The sequence below is a fragment of the Elaeis guineensis genome, chromosome 9 (genome assembly GCF_000442705.2).
Source record: "Elaeis guineensis isolate ETL-2024a chromosome 9, EG11, whole genome shotgun sequence".
NCBI classification, from domain to species: domain Eukaryota; kingdom Viridiplantae; phylum Streptophyta; class Magnoliopsida; order Arecales; family Arecaceae; genus Elaeis; species Elaeis guineensis.
This window is the reverse complement of record NC_026001.2, coordinates 89,996,463-90,015,649: the sequence shown is the minus strand read 5'-3', so window position 1 is coordinate 90,015,649 and position 19,187 is coordinate 89,996,463. Positions and strand designations below refer to the sequence as shown.

The following is a 19,187-nucleotide window of genomic DNA, read 5'->3' as shown; positions in this document are numbered from 1 at the left end:
AATTTCTTTTTAAAAATCGACATCTCTTTTTAAAAATTATGATATTTTAATATTAAATAAAAAATTAAAAATAAATATCATAATTTTTTTTAAAAAATATTATTATTTTTGTGAAGGGACATCGTAATATGTCGTAATTTTTTTTGAAAGATAAAAATATTATAAATTTTTATAAAAAAATATCATAATTTTTAAAAAAATATATCATAATCAAAAAAATAAAAATATTTTTATTATATAAAATTTTTAAATAAAAATATAATTTATAAATATTAAATATATATTTAAAAATAATTACTGTGTAATCGATCGGACGACGGTGCACTCCACGTTGGATTTCCTGCACCGCCCGCGGTGCGCAAAGATTTTCTGTATGACACCCATGTATATAAGGGATCAGTCCTTTCGCGTTCGACCGACGAAATCGAGGTCACGGGCCTCCATTTTGCCTCAATGGCCAGCCTGCATTCTTCGAAACATTTAACCTTGATCTCTTGGAGAATTTTGCTGCTCTAAGTTCCTCCAGTAAGTATTTTTCTTCAAACACCCCAAGAATTTTAACTTTCTTCTTGTTTTGGTCTCTTTTGAATGTTTTGATTCGTTCTGGATTATCATGTGATGGTCTTTTCGAGTCTGTCCAAGTAAAAAGTTCCGATTTGGGGATTTATTTGAGTTTTTTCCAGCATCATTTGAAAAGGAAGACATTCTGATGACAGCTTTTGGTCAGCCTAATTGAAAGACCGTGCTTTCATTTGATTTTCGCCCTAAAAACTGATATCAACTCCCTATTAGCAGAAAATTTGGATTTTGTTCAATTGCCTGGGATCCCGTATGTTGCGTATTGGGATGGTGTCATGAATGTTCCTGTGTTATGTGCTCAAATTTCTTTTGTAGGGAAGCTTAGATTATTGTATGATGACTGTACTCTTTCTGAATGATTTTGTGTATGATAACTGTAATCTTTCTGAATAATTAACTAATCACAAGTTATGGGCGAAACCAGCTTCCAACTCATTTTGGAGGAATTCACTGAACAAGTTAAGATTTTTTTGTGTTTTTTCATTGCCATGAGAGAAGGTGCCATCAAAACAAATTTCCTTGAAATCCTCTTGCCAATTGGTTGTGGATAGGACAATTTTTATTTTAATTATTCTCAAGACAAAGAACTTTGGAGACAGAATTTTTTGTGCTTTATTTTCTCTTCTCTGAATAATACTTGTCTAGCACTCAACCAACAAATCGTGTAGACTATTTATTTTGAAAGGAAATGCTTCTTTAAATTCATTACAGTGAACAAGATGTTGGCACTTAATGTTAGGCTTATACTTCTACAGGTAAAACTACTTCATTGATGATTTTGGAATGGAAGCACTTGGTTGGAGGAAGACTTCTGGTGTAAATAGCTAGACTGTCTAGGCGGTTCTTGAAGTAAAACTATTGGTCCTATTGTGGCCAAGTGCTTATGGTCTAGCACACGAGGTATTGTCCGTTCTGACCCATGGGTCTCACGGTTTTACCTCTGGATTCTAATTCAAAAGATACCTCACTCTAAGGCTCATGGGCCAAAATGGATCATACTTCACGTGCCGAACCATGAGCCTTTGGCTACATCCCTAGCTTGTGATTGTGATATGCATCCCGCTCGTACACAAACTCTCTGCTGTTGTGATAATAAGAAATGAATGCATCATTAGTCTCATAGTGGTTGTGAGCGAAGGGGGACTCTGGCTTATATGGGAAGGGACCATCCTTCCCTGTGAGAGATGCCTTTTGGAATCAGAGCAGACAATACCTCACGTGCCTAGCCATAAACCCTTGGCCACAATAGGTCCTATTATGACTTTTTGTATATCTTTTCTGGTAGCATTGGATGTGATTGGAATTTAGATCTATTTAGCCATCATTTGGCAAAAATGTATACCATGGACATTTTCTCCATTCATGTATGCATATCCCAAGAGTGTTTTTCACAGAGCACTTTATTTCCAATGCATCATATGTTAAGATTAACTTTACTATGAGATTTGTATAAGTGACGCACAAAGAATTTTTCCTTGATGATATCCATCTTCTAGAAATATATAAGAAAATTTCCCGTTTCCTTCTTTTTTCTTACATATTACGCAATGGAAGAACAGGTTGATCTAATGACATCTGAAGTCTTGATGACAATGGCAAGTGAAAAAATTGTATAAAAGATGTTATCCATCAAGGTCCCCAATTATCGAACTTGTCTATGAAACCCATAATGGAAGACACTTTTGTCTGTCAAACTCAAAGATTGAAAGAGAAAGAAACAATAATTCTTCATGTTCAGTTTACCATATTCTAAATCATGCAGAAAAATATGAAAGCAGCATACATTATTAACTTGGTTGAACTTCTATGGTGGATTAAAACAATCTATCTTGCTCATTACTCTTTATGATTTTCTTAGTGGGACATCTACTTCAACGTGATTTCTCTGCTGGCCACATGATTTTTTTTAGGGATGTCATGGCGTTTAAAAATTTATAACTTATTTTGCCTTAATATAACCCTTTAACTTTTCATCTTTTAGACAATTAAGTGTTTCACAATAAATAAATTATTTTCAGGTACAAATTAATAGAGAAAGAGGATTTCTCATGGTTTGCTTCATACTTAGTTTATTAACAAATGCTTGGTGTGTTATAATGGCTACATGGTATGATGGTTATAAATGATAATTACTTATTTTGATGGGAGTTTGGAAAATTTTTCTCATGTATGTTTTACTTATGTGTATGTTCGGAGCTCATGTTGCTTTAGTGGAGTGTCCACTGATGCAACAACTCTTTTGTTCTTGTTCTTTTTAGTGCCATTCCTCTTATCATTCGAAACAAATGAAAAGCCCAGTCTGGAGTGTCAATTAGATGTTCTTCTTTTTTTTTTTCCTGCTTTATTTTGAATCTTGAGCAATTAAAGGGATTGAACTTCTATGAGAGAGCAGCTGATTGACCTTCTTGATATCAAGTTGCAATGGAGAGTCTGAGAATGCTTAAAGTTTCTTATAGACAGTAACTGCCATGTCCAAATTTGCAAGGACCTTCTTCATCCATACAAGGTCAAAACTCCTTGTATGTATTTATTCATCATCAATAATTACCATTCAGAATATCTGCTTGGTGGTTATCATTTTGCCAGTCATTCTATTTTGGTTGGTTCCCAGGTGTTTGAAAATTGCAGTATTTTTGATAATTGAATTAATCATATTAACTTTTAGAATGGAAAGCTTTAGATACAACACAAACAGAAAGACAAGGAACCAAAAGTATCAAGGAACTAGATTACAGACAGATATCCTAAGTGCCATAGCGTTGGTAAACCATTTTGCAATTTAATGCATATCTTGATGGAGGTGGATAAAAACATGAGAATGGTCCAAATTTCTTTCCTCACTTATTCTTAAAAATGATATTGTGGATGCAAACAGGAAGGAAATGCAAAGGAAATTCAAGCACTTTGGAACTGCCTCGCGTAAAGATGATCATAATGATTTTTTGACTATCTGCAACTGATTTATAGTCTATCGGTTATTGTTTGGTTGGTAGAAATGAATTTGAAGTATTGGCTCCTTAAGTTTTTGAGCCACATTAATGTGACTAGGATTTCTTGTACAAGTTTTCATAATGTAAGCTTTTAATGCCTGAACCATGAAAAATTTATGAAACTTTTGCTCTGTCTTAATTGCATGATGTAAGTACACCATATAGCATAGTTTCCTCTGATCATTTTGAGACAATCTACTACTTGTTGGACCTGAAAAGGATATTAATTTTTCTGAATCATTAATTAAGTGAGGTCCTCCCCCCCCCCCCCTCTCTCTCTCTCCCGCTCACTCTCTTCCTCTCTCCCATTCTCCCTCTCCCCTGTCCTTGCCGGTATCCCAAATGGAGGGGTGGAACCGTGCCGGTCCGCCCCTGGTACAGCATGGCATGCCCGAACCGAGCAGTTCGAACTGGCATGGCAAACCTTAGTTACATCCTTTATAGACGAAATAGGGGATGTTGTGGGAAGAGTTCTAGGTGTGGGAAGAGTTCTAGGTGATGCCTTCCCCTCTCTGATCGGTAAGCTTCGTTTGAATAAGAAAAAGCATTTATTATGTTTCATACTTTAGGTAAAGCACATATTCTGACTTGGCTTTTTATTTTTACTGGGGTGGCTAGACTTAAACAAATGAGGGGTTGCTGCCTGATCTGAATTATCTAGCTTTTTCGATGTACATTAATTTTAAGAATTACAACTTTCTTTAGGTCATGATCTCATTTGCATTTGGGTTGTAGATCTGAATGGTCAAACTTTTTATTCTTAACTCGGCTTATATGTCCTTGGCAAATGTCTGATGTCTTGACCAATGACCACCCACAACAGCTAAAGGTTCATATGCTAGTACATGATGTTATGTTTGATAATGTTTTACCTTCATCATATCTTTATAATAAGCATTGGAATGCTTGTCTTGATTGGCTTACCAGAAAAGGAAATAATGGCTTGGTTTATGTAATGCTTTTTTTTTTCTAACAACGTATCTTATGGGAGAAGGAAGAGCGGTTCCTTGTTCCCTGTTCCATGAGAAGATGATTCCTTTGCTTTTTGGTTTGCCATCATATTGAAATACACAGAAGGAATGCTTGAGCACTCAGTCTGTGAGGATTAACAAATTCTGTCCTCAGTAGTACTAAGATTGTTGACATACACATAGAGCCTTAGCTGGACAAAAGCTGTGGATGTATCAATATCATTAATTGACTTGTTGGAAAATTGATAGAGACAATAAGAATTTTGGTTCAGAGAGAGCACTAAAGTACTTCATGCACAATTTTCAGGGCTTTGAGAAAATAACTAAAGCAATCTGAATTTGAGAGCATTCTTGCAGAGTTTGCGCTTCAACTATGGGACCCGATTATGTGCATGGTTATCTGATTACGTACTTCTATCAAAATTAGCACGTCATACCTTTAAAAGAGTGCATGCCAGGAAATAAATTTTATCTACTTCAGTTCAAATAAAAAAATCACTGTAGTTTGGTATTGATGAAATGTGTAACCATCTAGTCTCCTTTGAAGCCCTCTGTGCATGTGAAACATGATGAGTACATTATTGCCCAATTATAGTGAAATTGAGCAACGGAACTTGTGCAATTCATCACAAAAGGAGAGATCAATAACTAAGGTGCTTGTTGTTTGAATAATTCAAATGTTTGATTCACAAAGGTGAAATTGCAGCCCACCCCCTGTTGTTTCCCTGTCTACCAAATGCTTATTTCTAGCCCTTGATTTTGATGACCATTTTATGCATAATCCTTGTCCTGTGCACGAATGGGCTAAATAGGTATAACTATGTACTTGGACAGGCATTACTGTGTGATCGTGTGCAAAAACGGGTCTAACTGTGCACAAGGGACTAGACATAAGGACAAAGGACTTAAAGAATAATGGCAATCAAATAAAAGACTGGGTGTTAAGTTCCCCATTTATGAACAGGCAGGTAAGTTTCTTTGGTCTGTATCACATTTTCTGATGCATTAATGTTCATGTCCGATGGTTCCATTTTCCCCTTTATATTAAGATTTTATGGATTCTGAATTGACAGCAAGTTTGATTTGATGTATTAAAACATTTTAAAATGGTTGTCTTTACAAAATAGTAGAGATGATAAATAATAATAACTAAAAAATTGTGCAAGACATATCATTATTCAGAAATGCAGTTATGAAGGGAAAGAAAAAAGTAAATGTGTGCTTAAATTTTAAGTAAAATCAAATGAACCCAACAAGGAAGAAAGGAAAGCACCTTTAGAGAAGAAAAGACATTGGAAGACATGTTATGCAAACTGTTACTTCAACATCATCAGATTGTTGTGGACAAAATATGTGAGGTCGTAACCTAAAACATGATGGTTTGGCTCTTGCTCTAAGTATGGACTTACAAAAGTCCCTTCTTTGTACATGCTCCAATATGCTAATTAATTTGCACCAAAGCCGCTCTAATATAATAGGATTTTGTGATCCACTTTCTCCTCCTTTTTTACCTTCTCCTAGTCTGGATGGAACAAAAGGAATGTGTGTTAGCTGATATTCTCATTATGACACATTAACAAGCTATATTCTTTTCATTATGTCAAAGGATGATAGTTCCTTGAGGATGTGCCTCACCTCGGTTGCTATAAGTGTGAGCATTTTAACATGTTGGCCATTTTCCAAAGTGTATCAACCTTGCAGGGAACAACTTTTTTTTATTTTTATTGTGATAACCTTACATTTTTGTAGTGGTGCATTATGCAAAAGAAATGGAGAAATAAATTTGCTAAATGCAATCTCGCTCACTGTCATATCCTTCATCAGGATGCTTTAAATTATGGTGAGGAAAAAGGGTTGTTCTTGCAAGAGAAAAATAGCATGATCGGTGGAGAGAAACTTTCAGACAAAATATTGCAGGATAACATGTCGTACCCATGCTGGTCAGAAAATAGGAAAGGTGCCATGCCATGCTGTGTTAATTACATTGTCAAAGCCCGTTTCAGAAAACATGGGTTCATGCTAGTCGCTGCTGATAGGCACGGACCAATGCATGCCAGTGTGTTATAGACCCCTGAAGCGTGCCCTTATATGGCCAACAGTGCCATGCCAACACCTAAATCCTTGCTTTAAACCTCTAAATTTCGGACTTCTAGTATTTTGACCATGGCATTCTGTGTCATAGTGTGCGTCAGTTTTATGAGAAAATTATATTGTGTACTGATATCGACTACAAAGAGAGACGTAGAGAAATAAAAGGGGTTGGTGGAAGTGTGAAGCCCATGGCATTCTGTACTGGTCCAAATTGGCCGGTACATCCCGTACCGAACCGTGACAGCGGAGAGCTGGTCCAGTCAGATCGGGTTTTTAGAAAATGGGTATTGGCCCGAACCGCTCAATATCGGGCGGTTTGGTCCAGTTCAGTATGGTTTGGTCCGGTTCAATCCGGTTTCTTTTTTTTTAGTGCCGATCGATGGGATTTTTTTGATTTTTTTATTATCGATATGGTACAGTACCGTATCAGCCAGCAACCGACACAGATTCCGATATCTAGTCTGCGAACCTTGGTGAATACTCTAAATATTATTTTTCTCCTTTCAAGAAAGTTATTTGAAAGATGGAGAATATTTGCAAGGTAGATTCTAAGTGAGAAACATGCACTGAAACCTCTACGGGACTCCTGGTTTAATGATCTAAGCATTTGAGAAACCTTATTTGAAATATCTGGAAGGTGGCAGCCATACGTTGAAAATTTGTGGGCCCAGAGTCTTTTGGTTTGCTTTTGTCATAAGCATTCTTAAATGCCTTAAATGGTGCTAATCTCACTTACAGTAAGTATTCTTTTGTTAAAGCACAATCAATGGTTGATTTAGTTTGTTTGGTCAACAAACTTTTCGAAGAAATTAATTGTTGTTGATTGGGGAAAGCTAAATTCATGTGAACTCCAAGGCCTACAGTAATTGATCTATAGTGAAAAGGGGAGATGGCAAACTATAACTACTTTTGTGTTATTGTGTTATGGATGATATACAATTTCTATAAAATAATTGGTAACATTGGGTTGTGCTGTGCTAGGAGGTGTCAACATAAGATAGTGACTAAATTGGAGGTTTTATAGATAAAGCAAGAACATGATCAGTTGTGCAGTGTCGTGGAGTATGTTAAACAACCATTAAGAAGTTTTAGAAGATACATCTAGGATAAACAAAATAATCACTAAGATAAATTAAAGGGGTGTTTGGTTGGGGGGAGTTGGGTTCTGGAATGGAAATAGATGATTCTCATTCCAACTGTTTGGTTAGGGGGAGTCTCATTCCAATTCCAATTTTGGGACGGAATGGGAATGGCTCAATCCTCCTAAAACCCATTCCCCACTCTCCTCTAAGGATTCAAATCTCCATTCTGATTCTGATTCTGGTCATGAACCAAATGCTTCAGGGCATCTGGCTATTCCAATCCATTCTGATTCTAGTCGCAAACCAAACACCCCCCAACGGACTATCATCTTGCCAAGATGTTGGTTTAAGAATGCAGAATAATATTACAATGTTTGAGAAGGTGATTAGAAGAACATGTCTGATCTGTAATTTGCTTTTATTAGTGCTGAGCCATGATGAATACCTCTGATAAAATTAGCCAAGCTGAAAGCTTATGCCTGGTCCATTTATTATTCAGTCCTAGCTAAGAATGTGCCTCTTTTACTTTTGCTCACACCAGACTTCAAAAGACTATCTATGAAATTTGATGGATGGATGGACAGATGTATGTATATGTATGCATGCATGCATGCATGGATGGATGCATATGCATGTATGTATAGATGGATGGATGTATAGATGCATTCATGGATGCATGGATGGATGCATGCATGGATGGATGGATGGATGCATGCATGGAGGAATCCAGAAAGACTAGAAAAGAGATGGGTAAGGACTGGATAAACATGATGGAAAGATGTTTTTATTGGCACCAGATGTTGTCCTTCATACAGATAAATGGTGGAAAAAGATCCGTAAATCTTGCATAATATATGGAATAAGGTTTATTGATTTTGCTTATATTGCCAAGTCAAAAAAAAAAAAAAAATTGTTGAGCTTGACTGGACTTTGGCTATTAAACATAGCCAAGCGCTGATATTGTTTCAAGATGCACTAATAGAATTGGGTAGGTGTCTGGCCATCTGGTAAAGAAAGGATGTGAAAGAACAGAACTTATGTTACTTCTAGTTTTGCTTATGTTAAAATGTTCTCACCAAGTAATATAAGCGTTGTATTCTCAGTGGATCTTAGCATCAATAGAAACAAACAACTTTCTCATATTAAACATGTGGGAGACAGACTGGTTTCTTATCATCATGGTTAGAATTTCTAGTTCTGTTTGGTTTTATTACTGAGACTATGCATTAAATTCTACGACATACGGGCATCCTTTGATGCTTCTCAAATTGAAGTCTGCAGTGAATCATATTTTTGTGCGTGTTGCTTACAGGGATCCCTTGTCACATGTGAAATGGCCGTTATGAATAGAATTAGTGCTCTGAGAGTTGACAGGTTTGTGGTAGTTCCTTGATATGCTTTATTGTCAAAATTGTATTGTTTTATCTTATTAACCACAACACTTTCTGGTAGAAAGTGTGTTGCTACCCTCATTTGGTTTGTGCCTTAAATTTATATGTTATGGATGGGACAAATATCTTTGTCTTTGCATACCTGTATAACATGGATCATTCTGTGCTGGTGCGACAAAATTGCCATTTTTAACATGATTGTGCTTTCTGCCTTGTTCCCTGACCTCTTTCGGGCTCATTAGTGTGCTCCATGTTCAAGTCATGCTTTGATGATGCATTGTGGTCAAAATCTGTTTCATTATATTTGGGTTCCATACCCACCAGCATGTTTGTGCTGCTAATGCGTGTATGTTTTTGTTCTTGTAATGAGCAGATGGATATAGCTGCAAAGTATTTAATGGAATATTAGGTATTTTCATCCGACTCATATCGGGTTGGCTCAGATAATGTTTTCATTTTAAAGATTCGAATCATCTTTGATCTTTTGGTTGCCTAATGGGAGCCACTGTTATCCTGTTTTGGTCCTGTTTCTTGTCATACATCCTTTTGTCTTGGACTTATGGTTCATCCATTTGCCCTCAATCTTGTAATTGCTTAGATCATAATCTACCACTACAGATAGCTACCCCATTAAAAGAACAGAGATATGCAGCCCTTTGGGTGGAAAGTGATAGCCATTACATCTAGGCTGCATTTATGTGGTCCTGACTTTGGTGGATGTCCTACTTTTTCTTTTCAATATAACACGTGCACCCCTCATGAGTCGAGGACTCATGGAAATCATTAGTGACTAGAGGTCCCCATATTTAGATCCTTTCTGAAAAAGTAAAGTTGGCCCTATCCCCATACAGTGCTAGTATCTTTGGATATTGTTACCCTTGCTTATCTGTTGTCAGATAATTCTCTCTTCTGATTCTGTGCTTAAAGGCTTCAACTGTGGACTTGAAGGCACTCATAAGAGATTGATAAGTTAAACTAACTGATGGAAGTACTATTTTATTAAGGTAGCCAAGATTTGCTGTACCGGTACTGGACGGCATGCCGGTGCCAGACCGGTATGGTACGGTACCGGTACCGTACCATACCGATACACGGTACGTCCGGGCGTACCGGTCCGATACCGGTACACAATTTTTTTCGATTTTCAATTTTTTTTTTTTGATTTTTAAAGTTAATAATTGATAAATACAATCTTAATATGGTATTATATTGCATATTATTGACATATTTGGGTTCAATTTGGAGTTAGGTTGCGGTTTAAAGACTCTTGATCCAAAATTTCAAATATATATTTATTTACATTATATTTCAACTATGTCATCTTAAAACTAAAGAAAAAATATATAAAATACGCATTAAAATGTATCTAAATATTTAAGTACAAAACGCAATAACTGATATACGAACCTTAAGATGTACTCTGCATTTAATTTCTTGTCGAGTGTCTGTGACGCTCGTAGATATCTGGATCATCAACATAGTCTGAAGGGACATCAGTCCAACCTTCTAGCCAAGCTGCACCGTACTCTTGAATATTTATCATCCCATAAGACATCCTCTCTGGATTGTAAGACATCTCAAACCTCTCGCTAAAATTCTGACTCTGAGAAGTATCCTCGAGATGATGGTACGGTTGTAGAGGAGCCCATCCAAATATGCCAGTAGCAAAATTTGATCCTGGAGCTGCTCCAGGCTACATAGGGTAGTAACCACTAGAAGATGATGCCTCGGATATACCATATGCATATAGATCATAAGGTGGCTGTGGATAATAGGATCCATAATGCGAGGATGATCCAGATACATCCATAGACCCTACTCCACGTGCAAGATCATCCGCAGCTGCATCATGTGCTGGACGACCTCTAGGAGCCCGTCGTCTATATGAAGTCGGCTCCCCACGATCTCTACCGACTCGTCCACCATGATCTCTATCCTGTGTGACATGCGTAAACTGAGACTCACCGGTGAATCGAATATCACCCTGTGGCTGTGTCTCATAAACGGTGGTTTCTTGTCCTCCAGTTCCTCCCTGATCATCAGATCCATGGCTACTACTACCAGTATTATCATCACTCTCCCTGGTGTCCGTGTCTGAACCAGATCGTTCCTGTACTCTCGAGAGTAGTGCACGTGCAACTGTCTTTTCCTTTCCCCCCTTGTGCCCCTCTATGACTGAGTTTCCTGTGATTAGGAGGATGGATGCCTTCTTGCTGGCTGCCGGGAGGAACGTCTATACATCTCTCGCTCAAATCTCTGGGAAGATGTATCGGATAGCGAGTCATGTGATGAATGAGTCCCTTGTGTCCCCTCAGACTGTGGCTGATCAGCTGAAACCCTATGTGGAATATTTTTTTCTACCCATTGCCCTGGATCCACCCTGATCTCCCTTGCCACCACACTGACTGGTCGTGGAGGGGATCCTGACTCATCAAGCTTTGGCTCCTGCTGCTGATCTGCAAGCCATCCGATGATCGGATCGTCATCCTCGTCGGCATAATCATCCAGCGTCGGATCAGTGTACTTCAACTGAACTTCCTCCTGAATACATTTTAGCATCAACCGCAGATTGTAGTGAACATATACAAGATCGTCGAGGCATTTTTATGTCAGACGATTTTTCTGTTTGCTGTGGATAAGAGCGAAAGTGGACCAATTACGCTCACAGCCACTAGCAGATACCGTCTGAGAAAGAATACGGACAGCCATATGTCTCAAATTTTCTGCTGACGTTCCAAAATGAATCAACCATTCAGCTATAAAAGCAAAATTATATATCAAATTTGATGATATTATTAAGCAAAATTACATATCAATCTACATTGCTCATTATTGATATGTAATTTATCTAGATTCATCTGTTTTTTGCTTACGACAGCCGATGGGATTCCAAAACTGTCTAATCCCTCTCTAAACTGTTTCGTCTGAAATAAAATATATTTATTATTTATAAATATATCAGATCGAATTCAGTTGAATAATTACATCTGTTTTAAACTAGCATACCTCTTGCAGACACAACGACGCGATTTCTGCTTCGGGCACCATCTTATATATGATATTGCGAAGAGCAGCAAGAAGCTCGCTATCCATATCTATCCCCGAAATAGTATACTGAAATTTCGGATTCAAATAATAAGCTGCAGATAAATTTCAAGACTGATTAAGTACAATTTTATTTTCATGCTTCGAAAAAATATTTTAAAACATTCTTGAATCCAAACTTACCAGCTAGATGCAAATCTCTGCCCATCTGATAGTCCCAACGGCGCTCAATAATGTTAATGAATTCTTGAGCATGCTTGGGATCATTCTCACTGATTAGTTTCTTTGTCCTCTCCATCATGTAATATAGGAAGCCCATCTGGGGGTATCTCTCGCTGTCCACGATGCGAAGCACCTCATATAAAGGCTTGATAGCCTTCACTATCTTCTCAACCCGCTGCCAAAATGACTGACTCGTCACCAAGTTCTCCACATGACTTCCATCAGTGTCGGCCCTCGCATATCTGCTCTTCTGCCACTCGGCACTGACAAACATCTAACGTAAGGCTGTTTTCTTCTGAAGAAGACTATCAAGTGCTATGTAGTTGGTAGAAAATCGTGTGATATCCGGTCGTAAGATCTTCCCCCCAGTATACGTCCGCATCAATGAAAGAACCCATGTGTGGTTGTAGATGAATCTAGTAATGGTCTGGGCAATCTCCACTACCTGCTGCACCCTGCGAATCTTTCCGATATCCATCAATATAAGATCAATGCAATGTGCAGCACATGGGGTCCAGTATATCTGCGGTCACTGCTCCATCAGCAACTCTCCGGCAGTCTTATATTGTGGTTCGTTATCTGTGATGACCTGCACGACATGCTGCTCACCCACTGAATCAATCACCTCCTCCATCAGACCAAGGATATATGTGGCATCGTGCATCTTATCTGAAGCATCGATTGATTTGTAAAAAAATATTTTTCCATCACAGTATGTCAAAAAATTAATGATGCTCCGCCTAGTAGGACCTATCCAACCATCACACATCACTGTCAGACCGTATATAGGTCATTTATTTTTGTAAGAAGCAATCCATCTCTGCAGATCCTCCTTATTGCTGTCAAGAAGCTGACCATAGATGTCCTTAGGTCCTGGAGGATCTACACCCTGGCCGGCAGTCTCTATGGCTGGAATAGCAGATCGGTAGTAAGGATTGGTTGCTGCATTTGCTGGAATATGGCTGAAATGAAACCATGATCCAATAGCTCGCCACATATCCTTCTTCTTATCTTTTTTCAGCATACTGTCAATTCTCTGCTGCTTTGAATCCTTGCTGGGCAAAGCATGTGGATCCAAATCCTGAATGTTGGCTCCTGCTGAAATATCTCTGGAGGACCTCCTCTTACTGCCAAAAGCTCCCAACAAAGAAGACATGCTGCGTCTGCTCCCTCTACCACCAGGCTCTCTGACTGAGGTAGTCCTCCTGAACTCGAATTCTCCCCTACCAGTCGCTGATTCAGATCCTGATTCGTAGCATGATGGTCCGAATCGATCTCTGTACTGGGCCATGTCCTCCTGCTGGTACTGATCCGTCAAGCTCGCATGAATGGCAGCCTCAATCTGTGCCTCCTCATCATCTGGAGCAGAAGCCTCCTCTAACTCTCTAGAGTGATAAGAAGGTGGCTCTGCAGCTCGACGGTCTACTTCGATCTTTTTCTGCTTTGCCTTTTCCTTCGCTGCTTTCGAATCAGCAAAGTGCTTTTTCATCAATTGTTGGACCTCTTGCGGATATTTCCGACACATCGACACATCAGGATAACCACCAGCTAGATGCTGCTTCAACCTAGTCACTCTTTCTCCCTTGAATTTTGTGTTGCACCATTTGCATCTCCAATGATGCCGAGCCGAGAGCATCTCGCCATGATCCCAACCGATGTCACGCTCTTGATCTTTCTTCTTACTCATTTCTGCAGATATAACAAAATACTAATTATTTCGAATTACCTGTAATATAACACTAATTACATATATTTTTTACTATTTAAATATTTACAAAAAAAATTTCAAAAAAATCTCAAGTTAGATTCAAATATTTCAATTGTTTTGAATCATTTTAAACATTATTCTCAATTTCAAAACTAACACTGATTTTTTATATTTTTATTTTTTTAATAATTTTTATATAAATAAATATATATTATAAAATAGCTGATTAATTAAAGTGAACGAACGTCATGCTCTAAATCTTTTTCTTATAAATATATGCAAGTATAACAAAACATGATAGTTTAACGATAATTAAAATAATTATATATAATTTTAAAATAATTTTAATAATCATTTTAAAACTTATAAATTCAAAATAAATATGTTATATGCTTCAAATAATATTTTTAAATTAACTAAAATATAACACTATTTTTATATATTTTTTATTTTATAATTAAATTTTTAAATTTAAATAATTAAAAAAATAATTTTTTAATTTTAAATATTTGAAAAAAATTAGAAATTAGATTTAAGTAGTTTGAATCATTCTAATTCCCAAACTCTGATTTTTTTTTTAAAATTTAATTTTTTTAATTTTTAAATAAATAAATATTTAAAAATATTTAAAAAATATATAATTAACGAAAATTAACAATTTTGATATCATCGTGTAGATCTTCCAAAGATCTATCATATATAATTAAATCATCCCAAAATCATAAGATTTTGGCATGATTTTCTCTTATTTTCATTCTTTCTCATTCTTATCCTATTTTTAACAACAAAAATAAAAAAAAAAGATTTACTAAGAAAATAACATATTATCTTACCTCCGGCCAAAGATCAGCCTCTCCTCGAACCACTCCTGTAATTTGACGGAGTTTTTCCTTTTTTTCTAATTTTTCAGAGGTCTCAACGGTTTCGTTGAGACCTTCGGACCCTCGGGAGTTCTCTGAGACATCTCAGAGAACTCCAAATCAGGATTCTTTTATGCATGTGGTCTCCGACCCCACCCCACCCCCCTCCTCACTTTAGGCACATGGGACTGTCGGTACGGTTCGGTTCACGCCGAACCGGATCGAAACGAACCATACCGTCCGATTTTGGATGGTATGGAAGCGAACCGGACCGAACTGCTCGGTTCGGTACCGGTTCGGGGTGTTTCTCGAAAAAAAGGTCCGAACCGGACCGTTTGAGCACCGATCCGGCTCGATACGTCCTGTATCGGGCGGTTCGGCCCGATACGGCGAATCCTGAAGGTAGCTTTTCTTTATGTCTTCTGATCTCTCTTAAGATTTATTATTGCAGGGATACTTGATCTTGCCAATTAGAGGAGGCATCAAGCATTTATTATTGCCCCACTATCATCAGCTGCCTTCTTTAATTAGAATGTGGTGATGGACAGAGTAACCACACCGGGTGACACTGTGCTATTAGTGGAAATGAAGCTCACCAGATCTCTGAGCAAACTAATATGATGTTCTGTGCAGGTATACTACTTTTAAAAGACTCTGGTTAAACACATCAGCACCCACCCAAAACTTCCATGTTCTTGATATTTGTGGCAAAAGGTTCTCTTTGATAATTTAATCTGCTACAAAGGCAACATGCTTTATCTGTTTAAGAAGAAACACCTCCAATCAGTCCCTACAATGATGATCGGTTAAAGGCTTTTTGTTTTTCATACTATGATTTGTGATCCATGTTGTGCATTCCTTTGCATGCTTTGCATTTGCTTCAATGATATGTTTGTGGCATGAAAGGAGTGAAGACAAGTGTCCTGGAGGTGAACTTTTTGGAGAAATTGTCAGATAGAAAATGAACTCCACCTTCGCAGCCTCCCTTTCTCCATTTGAGACCAATAATGAAGTACTTCCAATATGGTACACGAAGGGTATGATGTCAGGAATCCTTCATATAGGCTTTGTACAGCTTTGAATTCATCCCCATATGGTTTTTAAGGTTTGCTTCACTGCTTTACCACTTGTTTGCTTCCTATTGGTTTAATGATTCATGATGGTTTTCTTTATCACTAAGGTTCTTGGTCGCCACCTAAAACAAGGACATAAAATGGGGATGTTGTGGTCCCCTTATTTATGATGGTGAGTGTTTAAATTTTGAACTCTCTGGGCAATTTTGATTTGTGTGGTGGCCAACAAATCAATCCTTTCCTTCAATCAAATGCTTGAAAAAACAAAGTGCACTAATTTTTAATTACCTAGGTCTGAGTACTTAGTGATACACTAACCTGGACTCGGATCTGGAACGTTCACTTGTTAGATGGACTCTGCGATCACCGAGGCAACACCCAGTTCACATCAATTATTCATTATAATTCTGTTCAGTTGAGTGATAGATTGCGTGGAAGAGTCATGTCCATATCTCTTTGTTGTGCTTTAAATTATAGGCTCTGGGTTTGAAGGAGACAAGGGAGAGCATGGGGCTAAAGTGGATTGGGAAGAAAAGGCACTTTGGAAGCATGGACGGTGAAAGAGATCATTGGAATTCTGGAGAAGGCAATTACTCATCCTTGGTCTCCATCTATTCTACTTTCTGGTGCATTCTAGCACCATGGTTCCTGGCCTTATTTACTACAGAAGACATAAGGTTTTGGTTAGTTGGCTGTTGGTCTGTGGCATCAGGACACTAGAATGGGAGCTTTTGCACATGATCCAAAAGCCAACTACTAGATGGAGACCAATCTATGTGTTACAACCCATCTTGGCTATCTCCTTTCTCTAGAAGCCTTAAAGCTAATGGTGTAACTGATGGTGTGCATGGGTCCAATTTCGCTTGAACCATGCCTGAGTGATTTATCCAATTTCTGGACCCACTGGTCTACTTTTGGCACCAAACTTGGTTGGGTCTGGATCTGCATGATCCACTATTACCCCTGTGTATTGTGACTCCTTTGATTACTGAGGGCAATTTTATGAACCATCTGTAGATTTTTATTTTTTTCTTCGTAAGGTTTAGCAACCAATATCTTTGTGGCTTTTAGGAATTGGAAAATATTTTTGGCTATACTCATGATATTCCTGTACAAGAATAAGTGTTTCGAGAACATTTTATATAGTCACCATCTAGAGAGGAAATAAATGGGAGGAGAGGGGTTTATTACTTTGTGGCTGGCATTTGGCACTTTACTCAAAGTTAGGATGGGGAATAAGGGCCATTATAAGCACCTAATAATGGTTAATGGCTATGACACTTGGAAATGTTTGTAATGGCCGACCAGACAAATCTTCTGGGAAATTTAGGAGTAATCCAAGGACCGACTGGCTGTCGGACATTTGTCTGTGATGGCTGGTTTGGGTTAATCATGACATTTGATCGGATTGGCTGGATGGTCTGGATTCAGAGTCTAAATCTCTTTTCAAAAAGCTTTCACATTTTTCCTCTTTTAATTATGGGATACACAAAGCTCTAATCCACTAAGCTAGATGCATGGTCATCATTTCTTCTATGCTTTCAAGGTGTCTTCATCCAGCGCCTTAGCAGCCGGCAAATCCAAGTATTTGATATGTTGGATTGGGTGAGGTCAAAAACACTTGGTTTCAAACCTTATTGAGGTAGATCCAGATCGTTGCTAACCCAAATTGCATGAACTTAATGCATAATACAGGATGAATGCATTTCAAAATGTACAAGTATGTGTAAATGATATCTAGTGAGCACTGTCCATATTCTATGTGCATTCCTTGCATGGATTTAAATACTTGTAGGCTGTCATTTGTGGCTATGATAGAAAAAATCAAATGACATTAGAAATTCAAACCTTGGCAAGACTAGAAATAATAATGAATCTTTTAAAAAAGTTCAAACATTATTTCGTGCCTCATTGCAGCAAGATGGCATCCTTTTTTCCTTCCATTTACATTTCAATTCCGTCATTCTAGCAACAACTGACTGCGGCTGTATGTCATACCTGCAATGCTGATGCACCTGCTCCATGTTATACAATATGGCAGTCCAAATCGTTGATCATGATCTATGTTATCTAAGTTATTTAAAAATTTAAAAATAATGCATATTATATCATCAGACTACAACTAGCTTTCGTAGCACCAATATTTTTAGAGTATATATGTACCAATAGATATGAAATGTAAAATTGATTATATAAATTTTAATTTAGACGACATATGATATATGTGTATCTATATTGGCACAGAAAATATTTAGGCATATATATATATATATATATATATATATATATCAATGTTTGCGTCGCACGAAAATTAAATTTTACTTGAAGATCTAGCATCATGTGGTGGAGTTGACCGCTAATTCATTAATGAATGTATATATTCTTTAATCCAAGATTCTGGATTAAGGTTCATTTAATTAGAGCTGGAGCCAGTATCGTGTCACCCCGAGGTGAGCATAAGGGTCGCGTCGCCGCCACTGTGGAGGACGTCATCAGCCAGTGTCACTTCGTTTTTTAATTTAAAAAAGTAAAAGGACACGTGGCGCTAGGGGATGCGTTCGGGGTCGCGCTCGAGGACAACCGCATGTCCCAAGGTACTTTTACGGTACAGCCCCTTTCCTTTGGACAAATCCTAGAAAGTCCGTTGATGAGGTTGAGGGTTTGGGGACCATCTGCTATCCTCACCTTTGCATTTTATTTAACCAACACCAAATCTAAGCAAAGATTGCGGGAAAATACTTTCTATATAATGTGATTGAGAAGTTGTTGGTTGGATTAGATCTATTAGCTTTATGCTGGACTAGTCCAACACAAACATCCATGAGAGGGAAAGAGAGCAATATATGCTATTTGTCGGGAAGTTATTGTTTACATTGCATGCATCAATGGGGTTGTGCACATGACCAATTATTGGCACTAATTTCAATAATGATGCATCGAGATACATGCTTGATAAATAGAGCTTATAGCGATCATATTTGATTACGTGCATGGTCACGTGATATACATAATATAGGCAATAATTTCTTTCATTTTTATGCATATTCTACATGTATCCCTTCATGGTCGGATTGGTCTATTGCAGAGCTAATGAACTTTATCCAACTAATAACCTTGCAATGCACCATATTATCTACCATACTAATAAATATAGTATATGCATCATCTATACTTT

The 19,187-nt window shown here is 37.6% G+C and overlaps 1 non-coding gene and 1 pseudogene across 2 annotated transcripts; one reads left to right on the top strand and one right to left on the bottom strand.

Moving 5' to 3' along the window:
* The first annotated feature begins 364 nt into the window (after positions 1–364).
* On the top strand, positions 365–18,214 carry LOC105042131 (uncharacterized). Of its 2 annotated transcripts, XR_012134442.1 has the most exons (5): positions 365–525; positions 5,375–5,508; positions 9,026–10,108; positions 15,342–15,572; positions 15,846–18,214. It is a non-coding gene; the product is annotated as an uncharacterized protein (transcript). The 2 variants fall into 2 exon arrangements; XR_003800401.2 differs by lacking the exon at positions 15,846–18,214 and having other exon boundaries at positions 15,342–15,735.
* On the bottom strand, positions 10,212–14,148 carry LOC140851439 (uncharacterized; annotated as a pseudogene).
* Positions 18,215–19,187: the final 973 nt, after the last annotated feature.